This window comes from Anguilla anguilla, chromosome 8, assembly GCF_013347855.1.
Source record: "Anguilla anguilla isolate fAngAng1 chromosome 8, fAngAng1.pri, whole genome shotgun sequence".
NCBI classification, from domain to species: domain Eukaryota; kingdom Metazoa; phylum Chordata; class Actinopteri; order Anguilliformes; family Anguillidae; genus Anguilla; species Anguilla anguilla.
Window position 1 is genome coordinate 13,530,712 of NC_049208.1, and position 18,870 is coordinate 13,549,581.

Sequence of the window (18,870 nt, forward strand, 5' to 3'; positions counted from 1 at the left end):
TAACAAATTAATTACCATGGTGTAACATTTTTATAAACCATATTTTGCTATGACATTCAAAGTTTTTTTTGTTTCTGAAAGAAAAATCCACATATTACTAATTATAATCAACATGGGATAAAATTTCAAGGGTCTTGGCAGTTCCCATGACCTCTGACCTCTTGTAGGGAGAGAGACAAAGCATCCTTATTGTGTGGTTTCCCTGGCTGTGTGAGGGAGGTGGGGGCGGAGTTCAGGACCCCCCCCCCCCCCCCCCCATCATCCTCCCACCCCATTAAATAGCACCCAGGTGGGGGTCCAAAGAGCAGTTTCAGCTGGACTCTGAGAATTTGCACAGCAAGCGCTTCCCCACTGTTTTCTCAGCTCAGGATTTAAACTCTCTAATGTGGCTTAAGCCCGCCGATGTTATTGCACGCACAGATATGCGAAACAATAATATTGCGCATTGCAATGGAAAATCTCTGGGCTTCTTCCTCGTCTTAATTTTGCATCAGAGTTGAAACCCGAGTTGGGAGGGCGGAGCAGTGCGCTGTCCATCACAGAACGGTTTGGGTTGGAAGACCTCCATCGCCATGCCGCGTCTTCCTGTCACTGTCACTTCCTGTTGCCCCGGGGCAGCTTTACGGGGGGTCGCCGCCCCGTTTCCTGCCTCCTACACCAGCGCTAATTGGAAGTTTGGGTGGCCTGGTTTATTTATCTAGGTGCAGTGTGCCAGATCCTGCTTTCACAGCACTTTATGAGCAGTGCTGCCTTACACAACAGAGCAATATTCAGCTCTGAGAGAGAGAAATAGAGAGAGATAAAGAGAGGGAGAGAAAAAGAGAAAATGTGTGTGTATGTACTTATGTGCATGTTTGTGTGTGTACATGTGCGTGTGTGTGTGTGTGTGTCTGCGTATGTGTGTGTGTGGTCATTTGTGTACATACAGTTGAGGTCGAAAGTTTCCATACACCTGCAAAGCAAATTTACTTCATGGCAGTTTTGAGGTTCCAATTATTTCTACAAGTCTTATTTTTCTGTGATGGAATGATTGGAGCTTAAACTTGTTTGTCACAAAAAAAACATTCATGAAATTTGGTTTTGTAATATATTTATTGTGAGTTTTCTGAAACAAAAATATACAAACAGGTTCAGAACTAAACATACAGCGCTTCTAATATTTGGTCGCATGACCTTTAGCCATCTTAACCTCAAGTAGACGCTTTTGGTAGCCATCCACAAGTTTCTGGCAAGCTTGTGGTTGAATCTTGGACCACTCCTCTTGACAAAATTGGTACAGTTCGACTAAATTTGTTGGCTTCCTGATACGGACTTGTCTCTTCAGCAGTGTCCACATGTTCTCGATGGGGTTGAGGTCGGGACTCTGTGAAGGCCATTCTAAAACCTTAATTCTAGCCTGGTTTAGCCATTCCTTCACCACTTTTGAGGTGTGTTTGGGGTCATTGTCTTGTTGGAAGACCCAGCTGCGTCCAAGACCCAATTTTCTAGCAGATGGTTTCAGGTTGTCCTCAAGGATTTTGAGGTAATCCTCCTTTTTCATGATTCCGTCTATTTTTTGTAATGCACCAGTTCCACTGGCAGCAAAACATCCCCAGAGCATAATACTACCACCCCTGTGCTTGACGGTAGGGATGGTGTTCTTGGGGTTGAAGGCCTCACCTTGTTCCCTCCAAACATATCTCTGGTCATTGTGGCCAAATAACTCAATTTTTGTCTCATCTGACCACAGGACCTTCCCCCAGAAGGTTGTATTTTTGTCCATGTGGTCATTTGTAAACTTGAGTCGAGCCTTAAGGTGCCGGTTCTGGAGCAAGGGCTTCCTTCTTGCACAGCAGCCTCTCAGACCATGGCGATGTAAAACACGTTTGACTGTGGACTTTGATATCTGTATTCCATCAGCATGCAATTCATTGCAGATCTGCTTCTTGGTGATTCTTGGTTGCATCTTGACCAGCCTGACCAATTTTCTCTCAGCAGCAGGGGAGAGCTTGCGTTTTCTTCCTGTTCGTGGCAGTGACACAACCACTCCATGCACTTTAAACTTAGAAATAATGGTTTGCACAGTAGATCTTGGTACCTGTAACAGCTTTGCAATGGCTCCAAGTGACTTTCCTGACTTGTTCAAGTCAATGATATGCTTTTTCAGATCCATGCTGAGCTCTTTTGACCTTCCCATTGTAGTGCAGGCTGGTTGTGACTAACGAGCCCTTTTTAAATTGCCTCAGAGAAGTCATCAGCTGTAGTCAATCATGATCACTCACAAGGAGTTAAGGGGCCATGCCACAAAGGAAATTTGATTGTCACAACTTTCTACATCATCAAAATAGATAATTTAAGTTGCTGTATGTTTATTTCTGAACCTGTTTGTATATTTTTGTTTTCAGAGAACTCACAATAAATATATTACAAAACCAAATTTCATGAATGTTTTTTTGTGACAAACAAGTATAAGATCCAATCATTCCATCAAAGAAAAATAAGACTTGTAGAAATAATTGGAACCTCAAAACTGCCATGAAGTAAATTTGCTTTGCAGGTGTATGGAAACTTTCGACCTCAACTGTATATATATATATGGTCATGGCCAGCTTTTACAGGCATGTGTTGTGGAATCTTGCGCTGAACAACACTGTGCAAGAAATATTGTGTAAATAACATTGTATCCGAGGAAAACAGGCCACTCTTTAATAGGACGTTAAATGGGGGCGCAGCAAGTATAATTATTGAGAGGAAATAATCCTCAATGAGATTAAATGATGAATGCTTTCATGATGATTGACAGTTTGGCAATGAACTCAGGATACTGAGGGAGTGGCAGGAAGGATCAGGAGCTGATGCACCTCATATATCCTAACAAACATATTTCTGAATGTCAGTATACACGCAAATAACAAATATTTAGCTGCCTGCAGACTGGAATTTAATTCACTACAAAAGAGCAGCTATTCCACAGTGAGACCAGAAAAAAAGAAGTGCAAGAAAGGGTTACAACACTGGTTTAATTACTTCTCTCATTTTTAACATCGGAGTGACTTTCAGTTATTTGGGCAGAGGTTTGTCGTAGGGCTTACAAGACTTGGAAAATGTATCAGAATCTCAGAATCATTCATTGTGTTTTAATGTGGGTAGCACACACCCTTATCTGTGGTGACTGCTGCAGCATAGCTACCTACTGCATGCAATTCATGGATGCAGCTGGCCATTTTACTGAATAAATTTATGTTTTACCGCTTCAGGACTGCCCAGTCTCCATTACAACAACACCATACAGCTGCACCTAAATGCATTTTAGGTTGCTGCAAGCATTGTAGTAAATTGGCCATTGCAAACCGGTGCATTGTGTCTCTGGTGCATTGCAGTGGCCTGGTGGCTGCAGACTGCTGTGTGTCTCTGGTGCATTGCAGAGGCCTGGTGGCTGCAGACTGCTGTGTGTCTCTGGGCCTGGTGGCTGCATTTCAGCAGCCACCAGGCTGTGTGTCTCTCATTTCAGGGGCCTGGTGGCTGCAGACTGCTGTGTGTCTCTGGTGCATTGCAGTGGCCTGGTGGCTGCAGACTGCTGTGTGTCTCTGGTGCATTGCAGTGCCCTGGTGGCTGCAGACTGCAGTGTGTCTCTGGTGCATTGCAGTGGCCTGGTGGCTGCAGACTGCTGTGTGTCTCTGGTGCATTGCAGAGGCTTGGTGGCTGCAGACTGCTGTGTGTCTCTGGTGCATTGCAGAGGCCTGGTGGCTGCAGACTGCTGTGTGTCTCTGGTGGATTGCAGTGGCCTGGTGGCTGCAGACTGCAGTGTGTCTCTGGTGCATTGCAGTGGCCTGGTGGCTGCAGACTGCTGTGTGTCTCTGGTGCATTGCAGTGGCCTGGTGGCTGCAGACTGCTGTGTGTCTCTGGTGCATTGCAGTGGCCTGGTGGCTGCAGACTGCTGTGTGTCTCTGGTGCATTGCAGAGGCCTGGTGGCTGCAGACTGCTGTGTGTCTCTGGTGCATTGCAGAGGCCTGGTGGCTGCAGACTGCTGTGTGTCTCTGGTGGATTGCAGTGGCCTGGTGGCTGCAGACTGCAGTGTGTCTCTGGTGCATTGCAGTGCCCTGGTGGCTGCAGGCTGCAGTGTGTCTCTGGTGCATTGACATGGCCTGGCTGTGTCATTCTCAGTTCTGCAGTGTGTGTGTGTGGGGGGCTCTGGCTAATGTAAACAGGCCAGGACTCTCTCATCACCCCCAGTGCTGGAGACCACACACACAGAACCCAGACCACACTGACTGCAGGGGCCCCCTCACACGCAACTACCCTCAGCTCTGAGCTGTCACTCTGCACTGAGAGAGAGAGAGAGAGAGAGAGGGAGTGTGAGTGTCTGTATGTGTCTGTGTGTGTATGTGTGTGCACGTGTCTATATGTATGTGTGCGTGTATGTGTGTATGTCTGCATGTGTGCGTGTGTGTGTGTGCACACGTCTATATGTATGTGTGTGTGTACGTGTCTGTGTGTGTGTGTGTGTGTGTGTGTCTGCATGTGTGCGTGTGTGTGTCTGCATGTGTGCATTCGGCTGAAAAATGGAAATGTGACACCTGCCCCCTGCTATGAAAGCAGCAGTTGTGGTGTTTTGCTGAAAGGAGGTGAAGCTGGTGTTGAAAGCTCTGAGAATGGCCTGTGGAGCACACGGCTAAATGCCAATTAACCGCCTGCCCTGCCCCCTGCCCTGCCCCCCAGTCCTCTCCTCCCATTCCAAAAAGATGGGGAAAAGCCAGCACCTTCCTGCCCAACTGCACTCTCACTCTGTGACTCTATTCTAATCAATTCCATGGAGAACGATTCAGAATTGTGTTCAACGTTATATGAAGTGACTATGTATTGAAATGGCTTGCTGTAATTATGTGAAACATCACCACGCCATTTCATGGTGTTAGATTACAGCCATGCCTTGCAAGATGCAGGGCACTAGGTACTGTGGTTTTAGCATTCCACATCTGGGACAATGCTGGATGTAAGAAGCTGGTGTTATTCAACTTGAAAGTAGTGGAGAAACAGTACAGAACATATTTAATTTTATTCTTTCTACAGCAGGAGACTGGCATGGTTGAGGTAGCATTCAGCATTAGGGACATCATTTTACTGTGGTTGGCCTGGTTTTTAACAGTGTCTGCGTTGTTGTCTAAAAATACAGAGCGGTGCTCAAGAGAGTGTAAATGACCATGTGACCATGCTGCCCGACACGTCTATTTATTTTTATTATTCTATTTTTGGCTGTTTACATTCCTCTGCTTCCAACCACTATGCTTGTTTTCTATTTACTGCCTATCAAGGGCGTAAATGTCACACAGACATACATGCACATAATTAGCCCCTCCCACACACAAGCACACAAAAATACAGAAACACACAGAAACTATACAAGCATTATATGCATGACGCACAAACAGTTCAATAGATCACTAAGAATAGATTTGTCTTATTTTAAATAAAATGCAGTTTTCTGACAGTTCCACTGCAATCACCTCCTGCCACACACCCACACACACCCATGCACACACACGCGCACGCACGCACACACACACACACACATGCACAGCAGAAGCTATAGGGAAGCTCTAGTGTTTAACGTTTTATCTAAGGTATGTGTGTGAGATTCTCTCCCAGAGTGTTGTATGGACCTGGATGACATTTCTGACAGGGCTTTTTGACATGTATAAATAAAAAAATATGAACTCCTGCCTACTTCAGCAGGTAACAGGAAGATATAGTCACTTCATTAAATCACCAACTGTCAAGAAAACAATGTTTTGGCAGCTGCAAGGTGGAGGGTAGTATTAATGGTGTTCCACGCTCACTGCTATTTTGACCGCTCCTATTGGTAAAACACTGCTATAGGATTGAGAGGGGCTGTCACGAGAAGCTGCTTCCTTCAGTCTTGCACAAAAATACACTTCTTTTCCTCTTTTCCTTTGATTCTTACTCATGCTTAACCTTTTTTTCTAAAATAGAAGGCCTTTTTTGTCTCCTTATTAAAGTATGTGACAGTGATGTTGCACAGTAAAATTTTCAGCGTTAAATCAGCTCTTACAGGGTATATATATGATCCCTATTGTACAGATACGTACTCTCTTAGAGTTGAATTAACATTCGGGCATGTTACTGTGTTACTGTTTATGTTGGGATTACACTAATTACACTACACACATTAAACAACGTTTGTACTGAAAATAATGATTTCCGTTGAGGAATACAAAACTTTATAGTGTTTCACCGTCAAGATGCATGTCAACCTGAAAAATGGTTCTTTGGCGCCATCTCCTGGTAGATCCTCCCAAGGCCAGAGAGTGCTGTTCTAAATGTTTATTAGCTTGGTTCTGTTTACTAGCTTCAGAAAGAGTAAATTAAGCTTCCCCTTAGTGTCTCTCCAGTATCTGTGCATTACTGTCATTGAGCAGGTGCCCATATCTAGAGGGACTTGAACTGCAGAGTTCAGAGATCAGTAGCAGAAGCAGCAGTAGCAGCTGTAGTAGTAGTAACAGTAGAAGAAGTAATAATAGCAGTAATAGCAGCAGCAGCTGTAGTAGTAGTAGTAGTAGTAGCAGTAGTAGTAGTAGTAGTAGTAGTAGTAGAAGCAGCATTAGTAGTAGTAATAGCAGCAGTAGTAGCAGGAGAAACAGTAGTAGTAGTAGTAGTAGTAATAGTGGAAGCACCTGTTTTATTTTATTTTTTTTAAGATTCATGAATGGACCAGCAGGGGTCAACAATGTCCAACCTATTATTTATTTATTTAGCTAATCTAAGTTGTGCTTGATTCATATTTGAATGGAACACCTGCAATATTCCAAATGGAGAAACAAAACTGTTGCTGGCGTTGGTGGGCCAGTAGGGGCCACTCTTATATATAACAAAATAATGTCCCAGCAGTGTACAAAGTTCTGTCCTTCTGCTGAGATGCTAAAAAGAGACCCTGGCCTACTGTGGTCATTTCCCATCCCCTTTTTGAAAGAGTAGGGGTGTTAACCTCCTGGTCGAATTCCCAGAAAAAATGACAATTTGCATAACTGCCAATGTACATGACCACAAAGTAAAATATTCAGTCTTAAATCAACTCTTAAAGAGTACATATGGTCCCTATTGGACTCACGTATACTCTGTAAGAGTTTATTTAACACTGGACATTTACTGTGCACCTATTCATCCCTCGATATCTGACTACAGAATCCCTCACACACATTGGCTACACCTGTGCCCCTCCCACTACGATTCCCCAGGTCATCATTGCAAAAGAGAGCAGTATACAGTTGACTGACCTGGGAAAACTAAAAAAATCTAATAATTTGGATATCTGATGTCTTTTACATTTGAACACACAAGAAAATGAACATACAAATAAGTGACATTGTGTTTTGTTTTAGTTGATTTTCTAGTGCACAGTATATCAGGGAACACACACTGTCAGTGCAAAATATTTCATATAAGCTTATTAAAAAATATTTATGACGTAGGAAACTACTAAATAAACAACTTCTAAACACAGCTTACAGGAAAAAGACTAGGACAACACTTGTTGAGCTGTGTTTTCACACTCAAAAGCCAAGATCATATTTTCCATAGCATGCGGTGGTAACAGCGTGTCGAGCTAATATGTTCCATTCTGTGTTATTCTCTTTACGCTAGTAAAGCAGCATTTCACTGATCAGTCTCACCACAAAGAGCTCTTGAAAGCCATACTATCTCAGAGAAGGCGCACATATTCTATACTACAGTCCCTTTCTGTTTTTGTTCCATATAAACATGAATAAAGCCCATCTCTGTGAGCGCCTTACTGTAAAGCAAGGCTATCAAAAGGGCTACAAGTTCCAAGTGACAATTCCTAATAATGAAACACATTGAGCAGCTCTTTATCATTTCAAAATGACCATGTGAGTAATCAAAAATTACAGGTTACATTTGAGGGGGAGGGGGTGTGGGTTCAACTTAAACTGACCTCACCTAACCTTATGCAAGCTATGGATTTAAGGATAAATTCTGGCAGGTATTTATTTATTTTTGAAATTTTGAGTCCAAGGTTGATAATTTGTGAGATTGGTGTGGTGCACAGCGAACTTTCCAGTGTTAATTTGACTCTAACAGAGTACATATGAGTCCAATATGTAAGGCTGAACATTGTACTGTATGTAATTTAACATTTAAAGAAATATGTTTGCAAGGTAGGTTTGATTCCCCACTGTACACTTGAGCAAGATACTCTACCAGAAATTTCTCAGTAAAATATCTAGCTGTAAAATTTGGTTTCATGTGATCTGTGTAAGTTTGTGATCTGTGATCTCTTACATGCCAAAACACACTTCTGAATCAGCTGTTCAGTTTCTTTTATATCTCATCAGAAACATCTACCCACTTTATTTTTTAGTAGCTATGCTAAAGTTACCTGCATTGTTATATTTTAAAGACAATGTACTCATTCCTATGCATTGCCAGGTGATATTTTTGCTGGTGATCCTAATTTCTGAAGCTTTTCTGCTATTGTCCTGGTAAAAGGTACTAAAAGACAACACCAAATAGTTTGAGTCCTGTAATGCTTGCAGTCGTAGAGGATGTTGTTACACCCGACCTTAAACACTTTAATACTTTCCGTTTACTTTACTACCACTACATTTTAAGTAATTAGCTTGTTTGTTTCAATTTCCTGTCAGCACTGTGGTGTTTCTGCCGTCTGGTCAGGCAGGGCTTAAAACAATGGGATTTTGGGAAGTGTGGTTTGTGGTCGTAGAAGATGCCCACTCCGCTCTTGTGAGACTCGCCCACACATTTTCTGAAGGGTTTCATTTCTCTGCAGAACTGCCAAGGAAGACCTGCATCACCCTCCCACCCCCCTCCAAAAAAAAAAATAAAACAGGAAAACGAAACAGAGAAGTTAATTAGAGAAACTATAGTGGTATACTGCTGAACAATCACAGTGGGCATGGTAGCGATAGGTGGAACACAGTGGATCCTGTAAGGCCTCCCCATTTCAGCCTGCTTGTGGGGTGTAGGACTTAACCCTTTCAGCATAGAAAGAAATTAAAAATAGCCACTGCAACCTGATAAAAATAGAAGATGTAACACCCTTCACCACGGAAGATTGCTTCTGGCTCAGAATCGGTTGAGGTGAACGGAGAGATGTGGGGGTGGAGAGAGCTGTGTGGGTTTGGAGGGGGAGGGTGGGGGGCCGTGTATTTGGTAGCGGGGAATAACCGAATGATTTCATTCACAACAGTTTATCTGCTCAAAATGACACCACATCACATGCACGCATATGCCTAACTTGGTATAGGTGATCATTTACAAACATTAACTTACTTAAAAATGATAACATTTGCACAGTCTTTAGTGCAAGTGATGAAAAAGTGGCACAATCTTGTTTATTATTGTTTATTACCTAAGGCTTGGATAATGTCATTTGCTACCCATGGTGCGTCAGTAACAGTGCTATCAAGCCTGATTGTAATGCACTACTTTCATTCCATACAAGAAGTTTTAGATTGTTACCGACCTGAGATTCTAAAGGCTTTGCTGAAACAGAAACTGGAACAGTAGTTGGGTTCAGAAGTTATTGAGGCCCCACCCTTTAATATAAGAAACTTGCAAGCTGATTTACAATTACTAGAGACAAATATCTGGATAAATATTAATGCTTTACAAACACCATCAGTTTAAAACTATTCTAAATCTTTTGTTTTAAGCCAAAATACTTATACGCATATTTTAAAATAAAATATATTTTCCAGATATTGCAACACTTTTTATGGCAAATGCAAAACTTCTCTGTTTTTGGAGGTTTCAGTGTATTACATGGCTGTGAAATACAGTTATCTTATCTGTTTATGTCATTCCTTACTGCATAATGCGGTCGACATTACATTAATTCGCTTTTGATGCTGTTGCTGTGTGGTCACCTTTTCACGTTCATTTGTCTGTGGTGCTGTTGCTGTGTGGTCACCTTTTCTGAGCAGAAGCAGGTCACGGCTCCTTGCCTGCCCGGGCTGTACAGTAACAGGCCGCCTCATGAGCAAAATGGCCACCTTACAGTAAATGTGCCGGCGGGGAAGGAGGCAGATGAGACAGCTGGGAGTTTCCTGCGTGGCCAGACCGACGTGCATGCGCCAGAGGCTCAGGCGCACGGGCTGTTATCGGCCGTGTGGGTGGGGGCGCCACACGGGGCCTCTGCCGCTCGAAATGTCAAGCCCCGAAACCCCATGAGGGCCGCGCGAGGGTGGGAACGGCGCTCTCTGCGCACCAGGGACGGCTCCTCCCTCTCCTCCGCAGCTGGCGGCAAAGCTTTTCGCCTTGTGGTTTTTGAGGGGAACGTTAACAAACGTCAGCGAGTGAAAAAAGGGGGTACAGGAAACACTTCCTGTAAGTTTTGGAGGCTTCCATCCAGCGAAGGATAAACAAGCATGAAAGTCCTCTGTGTTTAACTAGTAGGGTATCCAATGGCATTTTTTTATTCCACTGTACACTTTTACCAGCTGTACCTGAGCTCCTACATGTATTCAATGAGGTTGCTTTGCTGTGTTATTTAATTTGACCGATTGGACGATTGAGATTAGTTGGAAGTTTAAGAAAATCCTCAGCACCATAAGACTATAAAAGTAAACACTATCAGTACAAAAATCAATAATTCTATTGAGGATAAAAACGCAATAAAGCTTATGTACCGACAGGACTGGTGAGGCAGCAATGACCAATTAAAAGGCACATATACACATTATATATAACCACTGTTATCTACTTGGGAGGCTGGGAATTTGTCAGATTTTAGGAAATCAGCTTGGGCTGATGGGAACCCTGGTTTTCAGCAGGGGTGCCTCATCATAGACCACACATGAAACAGAGAAATGATGCACCCTCCATCTCCTGTGTCCTGTGGTGCAGTGCTGGATCACGGTTGTGTAATAAGCGGGTGTGCACGTGTACGAGACATCCAGTGGAGGCGTAGCTGAAACTGCTGTGGCTTTGTTTAAGGGAAGTTAGGTAGGGCGTGTGACTCTCCTGGCTCGGCACCTCTTCAGTCTTTCCTCCTGAGTTATGTGCCTCTAAAGTCAACATTCACAGGCTGGAGTATCTGCACAATTGCCAGTCATCCGTGCTTCTTCTGATCCCATTTTAGAAGGGGGTGAATATTTACGAGGGGTGTACCTTGATCGTGTGATGACGGCCATTTTCTGTTCAGGTTGATTTGCGAAAAGACTACTGTGATGAAATTGGCAGATTTATGCTGAATTATCATAATGTTCAATTTTTAAGAAGCACTGTTTACAGGTATCTGAGCTATATTCTCACCTGTTGACTGATATGGTAAGTGGCTAGGAGCCAGAATTATGTCAAGCTGATATCATTTTCAAGAGCACTCCCTGGACAGAAATCCAGTCAAGGACCGCAATCCACCCCTTCATAAAGATTCTTCTTGTCTTTTGAAAACCAACAAAGCAATTGTTAGCATTGCAAAGACCATTTAGAAAAAGACTCAAACCCGCATCATGACATGGTCAGGGATAGAGCTTTTAAAACAAGGACATGGCATTCATTTACACTCAGGTGACGTGATGAACCAAGTGGAATAAGTCTTGTCAAGGCTGATGTTCCCAAACCAAGTTTGTAGAGCAGATACATTTGGCTTCATTTGCAAAATTTTGACTAAACGAGTGCACTCTACATTTGTTTATGAAAAAATAAAGGCTGCAGGCCACAGATCCTCGGTTCAGACTTTATGGGTGGAAAGGACAACTCGCTATTAAAAAAAAAGAAGTCAAAATTAAGAAATACATTTTGTTTGGTTGTATGGGGTGTGGTATGGGGCAGTATTATTCTGACCATAAAGCTGAGGGAGAGGGGGTGGCAGAATATGTTGACTGGCTAGACCAACTGTGCGATAAGATGTGGTTTCGTCTTGTTAAGTGTTATCATGGTACACACTCACGATAGCCAAGGCTTCTGTAACATTTCATTTGCGGCATTAGCCTAGCCCCCTCAGTCTTCCCACAGACTACCTGACTGCATGTGGACAGGGAAGCGAAAGTCTGAGCCTTCTCAGCAGACCAGCACCTTTAACCATAAAAAGAGCTATTTTAAAACCTGGACAAGCAGACTGGCGAGGGACGGAAACTGCTATACCGTTCAGACGACCTTTAGAATGGCCTGAGTAGATACAGTACAATAGTCTTTGTTCTGACACAGTGTTCATTCAAAAAAAAAAAATTACCTTCCTGTTCTTTAACACTTTATTTAACATATTGCAATACGTTGCAATTCCCTGGTTTTGATGATAACATCAGGCAAATGCCTTAACATTAATGATATTTATTTTGTAATGATCCCAAAGTCAAAATTCAGATAGTTTCATGGTGACCGACTACAGCAGAACTACAGTCTCCAGGGGCCATAGGAGAAGTGGAAGTGTTAAAGCTGAAGTCTTGGCACCTGGGTCCTCTAGCTGCACCTCCATGCAGAAACACATGCAGTTTCCTGCTTCGACCCATGTTAACGACATGGCTGCTTGGAACACTGGACAATGCTTTACTCTTCTGATTTTGCAACTTTAGAAGAATCACTAGTAGAATCTTGACGGTGATTAAAAAAATTGTTTTAATGAAAAACAAGTCCTTGTGTTGACAGTGGGGATAAAATTGTTAAAAGTAAAACAGATCATGTTTGAAATGTGCACGCCCACTCACTGGAAGTCCCTGTCCCCCCACCCCACCCCACCCCACCTACCCCACCCAGCCCAGCCCAGCTCAGCCCAGCCCCTGGTCCCCCAGCCTCCAACACAGCCATTTAAACAAGAAAACAGGTGAATGTGAACTGTTTTCTGACAGCCACAGTTTTTTATGTTCCCTTGTTTTCACCAAGCAGCTTGTCAGCTGAACTCACACCTCTCTGAGGAAGGCTCTTTCTCCAATGTGAGACTTCATTCAGCAAAAAGAGCGGAAACAATTATATGCACAGCTTCCTTTTTAATACCGCTGAGAGAGTGATACCATCAATTCTGTGCACAGAGGAATTATCACAAAATGATTTCAGTTATTATTATTATTAATAAGTATTTTTAGTAGGTATTAAGTAGCAGTAGTATTATAATCATAAAGAAAATACCTGAACAGTATAGAAAATAGCAAACTATTGAACAGAAAGAGATACGCAGGAGAGGAGAGAGAGTCTGACTACTAATAAGATTGTATCATTTATGGGAATAAAACAGTTTAAGTTTAAGAAAAAAATAAAAATAGCAGGAAAAAATGTGTCCCCTTCCGGATTTCCTGTGTCATTGAATGTTTGTCCTACAGAATGGTTTTATATCTATAGACAAAATGCAATATTAGACAAAGGGAGACCGAGTGAACACAAAACACTCTTATTATTAATGAAAAAATTTACTCATCTTCAACCTTACCATCAGAGTGAAGTAGTCAACACAAAGTTTCTACAAGCAGACTATGCCACTATCAAAGGAATTTCCAGAAGAGATGAGAAAATAAGTATATCTGTGAGGGAGTTGGAGTTTTGGGAGACCAACCGCGACTGAACAGGGGGTTCTTTAAGCTATTAACCAGAGGTAAAATAGCCACAAAGTCTCAAGAGACAAGGGAAAGGAAAACAATACTCCTTAGGGAGAGTATCCCAAAGAAAAGCTCTACACAACCCACGTACTGGGTAAAAAAGAACTAAAGCTTAAGGAGTATGAAAATAAAACAAAACTGCCGGAGCAGAAAACGGGGCAACTCAAAGAAAACAGACCTCGAACCGAGGCTGAAGAAGTAAAACCCTAAAGAAAGAATACTGAGCTTAGATTGTGGCACTAACTTGTTGCCAACAATCTAAAAAAGCTAAAGACTGTTGTGCTAATTTTATAGCCACAACAATCCAATATCGCAGCTCAATCCTATACCTTTACCTCGCTTGACAGAATACCGGCTCTCATGCAACATAAGTGAAACTGAAGCAAAGCTTATCGGCTTGCTCAGGGTTTAAATAAAACACCAACAGGTGCAAATTGTAAAAGGAAATTTGCACGTGTATAATTCAAGCGGCCAAAACCAGACTTCGTTTTTGAAGCTCATTTCCTGGTGTTGTAGTTCCTGGTTGCTCACTAGCGCCACTACGGATGGCTCCAGTATAGGTGTTTTCATATCCGGTTTCCATGTAAGTCTACAGTACAAATGCGATCAAAATACAAAGTCAATAATTTTTTCTCAAAAGAACAAATAGTCATAATAGGTGTATTTTATTGGTCTTATGACTGTCCATGGGTCGATTTCATGATTTATTGCGTCATTTGGGCACAGTGCCAATATTTGTTCTGGACCAATGAGGTACAGCTTGCGTCACTTCCGGATTACTGCAGAGGACTCAGCTACAGTAGGGGCTACAGTCTATGGTCACTGGGGTGGGCGGTGGCGCTTCTTGGCCTTGCCATTGCTACGGTCCGCCTGTGCTAAGTCTGAAAATGCAGGCATCCCATTTCGTGGTGATTTCATTATGGCGTGTGCTATTTACAGCTGCTCTAGACGACCATAAAATAATCCTCCTCTTAAGTTTTTCGGTATCCGAGTCATTTTTACTATTTCCTTTAGCCTACTTAACCAAATAATTACTTGGCAGAAAGCGTAATCAGCTTGCTATATTTGGTAGTCCAGTAGTAGCCTGTGCTAAAACAGTTCGCAACTTCGGCTACCAAGCCATTTGACTAGCTAGCTAACCTTAACCGGCAAACATTCAATCTGTCAAACGTGTTTGGCGGCTTGTCAGTCGTGTACATTCCGTAAATGTCTACCTGGGCCATGCTTCACGCATGTGACAAAGCTACTATAATCCCGATTTTGGGATAAACACTTTTTCAGTTTCACGAAGCGAATTAAGAGTTTCAAGGTTCATTTGCTGAATATACAACACACGATGAAATCACACACACAGAATTTAACGAAATTAACCATCTTGGCATTTAGAAAGGAACATGTTTTTAGCATTTAAGAGACCGACAAGCTAGGCATTTAAGACAGTGGTTCTCAGAATCGGTTCTGGGGGCTCCTTGCGTATATTGGCTTTTCTCCATTGGTTTTGATGATTTACAAGAAAAAAATAATAGCCTAATAATAGGCTAATTAGAAATTCAACGTAGGCTACATTATTTTTCTTCATGCACCAGGTGGAAAACTTGCCGTACAAAGTGCGTTGTCATATTTACACGCCTGCAGATCAGTTATTAAAATACTTGGTAGATTTGTTAATCACCGCTGAGTGTTATTTTTTGTTCGGTAGAAAGTGATTTGCGAACGATCGGTCAGCTAGCGTCACCCAGCAAGTGAACACCACAAACGGCGATGGAGTAGCTAGTAGCAGGCTCATTATCTGACTGGCGAAAACCTACGACGATAACTTGCTCGGTTAACAGATCTACCAGACAGTTATACGAAAATTTGCCTAGTAAAATCACCAGTAGCCTACACATCTCCGATTGATTGACCATCAGTGTAGTCAATGTTCTTCCCCTGTGGTTCATATTGCTAACGCGTGAGCTAACCACGGACAGCCTACCTAGCTCACTGGCAAGCTGATATGCTAGCTAAGCATATTCGTTTTGCTGAGAAACATAAATTGAAGATAACTGAACATAGCCTAATTGTATTTTTATTGTCATACATAACGTGATTACATGACACAGTACAGTCACGGATGGAAATTAAACTCCGTAAACATCTGATAATATATTTTAAAACATAACGGCAGACAGTCAGCTAGCCTCGTTCAGGTTGAGGGGCTTTTCCGCACCGGACTGTCAATCAAATTGTAAAAATCACAAGACCGCTTAACTCTATGGTTTTGGCTCCAAATCGAGAAAATGGCCGCGCCCGCCATTGAGCTTCAAAACGTGTTTTAGAGACCCACGGAGAGTCAATGGGTGACGTCACAGTAGCTGTGTCCTTATTTTTTACTGTCTCTGGTATAATTCAATCAACTCAATGGCCGTAATAACTGAAGAAAAGGCGCATTAAAAAAACAATGGCCGTAATAACTGAAGAAAAGGCGCAGAAGGAAAATAAATGGTGGCATCAGCCAAAACCATGACAATATCAGTCTGGAAAATTTTACAAAGCCATTTCTAAGGATCTGGGACTGCACCGAACCTTAGTGAAAGCCATTACCTCCAAATGGCGAACACTTGGAACAGTGGTGAATCTTTCCAGTAGTGGTCAGACTGCTAAAATGTCTCATCCAAACATCCAAGGAACTGGCCTCTCTAGCCTCAGCTAAGGTCAGTGCTCATGACTCCACAATAAGAAAGAGACTCTGTAAAAATGGGAAAGTATAAAGGAAGTAACCACTGCTAAGAGAAATATAAATGCACGTTTCCTGTTCACAAAAAGTGGTTGAGAGTTATTTATTAACTAAATTTTAACAATTTTATTTTGACATTTGTGCTATATATGAACGGAAGGGAATCTCAAATGATATCATTGTATTCAGGAGCAGTCAGCCAGAATGAGGAAATGGCAATACCTTTTAAAACAGCTACTGGAGATCTTTTCAACTGCAATGGTTTTTAAAAAAAAACAAAAACCTACAGTACATCTACTGCTTTTCTAATCTAATCTGTGACTAATTACTTGCTCATCACCAAGTATCCTAGCACTCATAGAGAAAATTGAAATGGTTGATTTATTGGCTACTAAAATATGGTACTTTAAACTCAAATCAGCCGTTGTATACCTCTGTAAAACAGAGTATATACTCAAATCAGTGATTATTTCTGTTTATAACACAAGTCCAAATTGAAAGCTGTTGCCCCTCAGTACTGCACCAAGTGATTTGTTTCCTCTAAAAAGTGAGTATGTGCACAGTCAAAAAGGGAAGCAGTTCACTTTCTCATAGGAGTGTTTCAATGAGTTAAGAGTAAGGAGGGATAAGAAAAAATGATGTTATATGTAAATGATTCAGGAAACCATGGACTCGCACTTCAGTTGCACTGGCAGCACTTAATTACTTTACACATTGATTTGATCATTGAGATAAATACGTGTCAAAGTAGAATCTCCCTGTTCTCGTTTGCTGTTGACCACTGGAGTGTTTTACCACAAATGACTCGTAAATCTGGGAAGTCTGCTTCTTACTTCGTTTAAACACAACCACAACACTCCCCTCCCCACACACGCACCTCTATGACACATACACGCAAACCCATTAAAGGTTAGTTGCAAATGTTAGTTCTTTAGCTTTAACAGAACCTTACCATTACTGTTCAGTTACTATTTGTAATTTAACAACGAATGGGCTATGTGTATATAAAGTCATCCCTAGATGCACCAGTAAAACTCCACTAAACCCTCTGAGTAGTTGGTTTCAAAAGACTGAAAACTATTTTGACTGAAGCTACTGTATTAAGAGTATTGCAACAATTGTGCTACATATATCTGGTCAAAAGGTTAGTAAATAGAACAAAGGGTGCTTATTTTAGATATATTAATTACGTTTGCTAATGAGCAGCAGTGGTGGTAGTGCTATGCATTCTGACAAGCCTCTTTTTCTTGTTAAGTTTGTTACATCCCTAGTTTTTTACGACCCCCAAATGTAATCTCAATCAGGTGCATTACAAAACGATAACCAAGAAAACAAATCAAAATCGCAAAATACGAATTATTGTTATGAACTAACATAGGTGTCTGATGTAGAAGTCAACAAAGAACAGGTGAAAACAGGGCCTACAGAAGACTACTGCCCTAATCTTAAACCATTAGTGATTTTTTCTCCAGAGAAAAAAAAAATCCTACCCTGACCCATGACCTACCAAAAAGGAAAATTTATCTTGCCTGGGAACATATCAGAAAAAGACAAAAGAAAGAAATAAAGTAAAGGCTAAAACTTAGATAAGATCTCTCAAAACAGACAAGCCAAAACTCTGACATGTTGATTCAGCCAAGAGAAAGGTCTCCATGGGGCTGGAGATGGGGGGTTTTTATCCCCTGGAATGCAGGTAACCAGGTGTTCATAATAAAACCTTAATGTCCTTCTGAAGCTCCACCTACAGGCAGAAAAACAATATCCCCAAAAAACAAAATGGGAGCTGGAACAGGAATGTGACAGTTACACTTAAAGGTATAGTGGTGTTGGTTTTTACTAGTCACATGGTGCTAGTAAAAAATCTTAAATTGAAATTTCATGCTTGAGATGAATGCAAAATTGGTTTTAGTAATAAATTCAAGAATTGTTTTATTCAAACAGTCAACAATATTTTCATATACTACATGCTGTAAATACTAAATTCTGCCCCTCCCAAGCATACCTTTCTTGGTTTCACTGGAGAACTACTGAATATTTTCTACTTTCACTACCTTGTAATTCTTTTGCTTAAGGCAAAAGCAACTTGTGCTACACACATTCATTTACAAGCAACATGTTATTTTAGGGCTTCATACTGTTATTCAAATCAAAGATAAAAGTGAGCTGTCCAGTAACCAAAACTATATGGCAGAGTCCAGAGATTTTATTTTAGGAGTAGAAATGGATTGTAAACCTAAACACGGCCCACAGTTTCTGAACAACAAAGGGAAAACATTTTTCCAAAACATGTATAAAGAAGGAGAACCAGTCCTCATCTCTTCACTTTGTCTTTCATGAAATGAGGTGTCTTCTTCTATAATTAGAAAACCCGTTACCCACAAATTTCACTCAGAAACGGGGGTGGAAAAATACTGTTATTTTAAATCATTGTTTACTGTAAGATAGACTGTGTTGATATTTTAAATGGCTTGGTCATTTCAGGAGTTTTCATTTGACAGTAGTGTATTGGTGAACCAATATAACATGACCAAAATAGCATAACATGACATTCAGAACTGTTGAATTAGTTCAACAAATCAAATTAGACAAAATGTA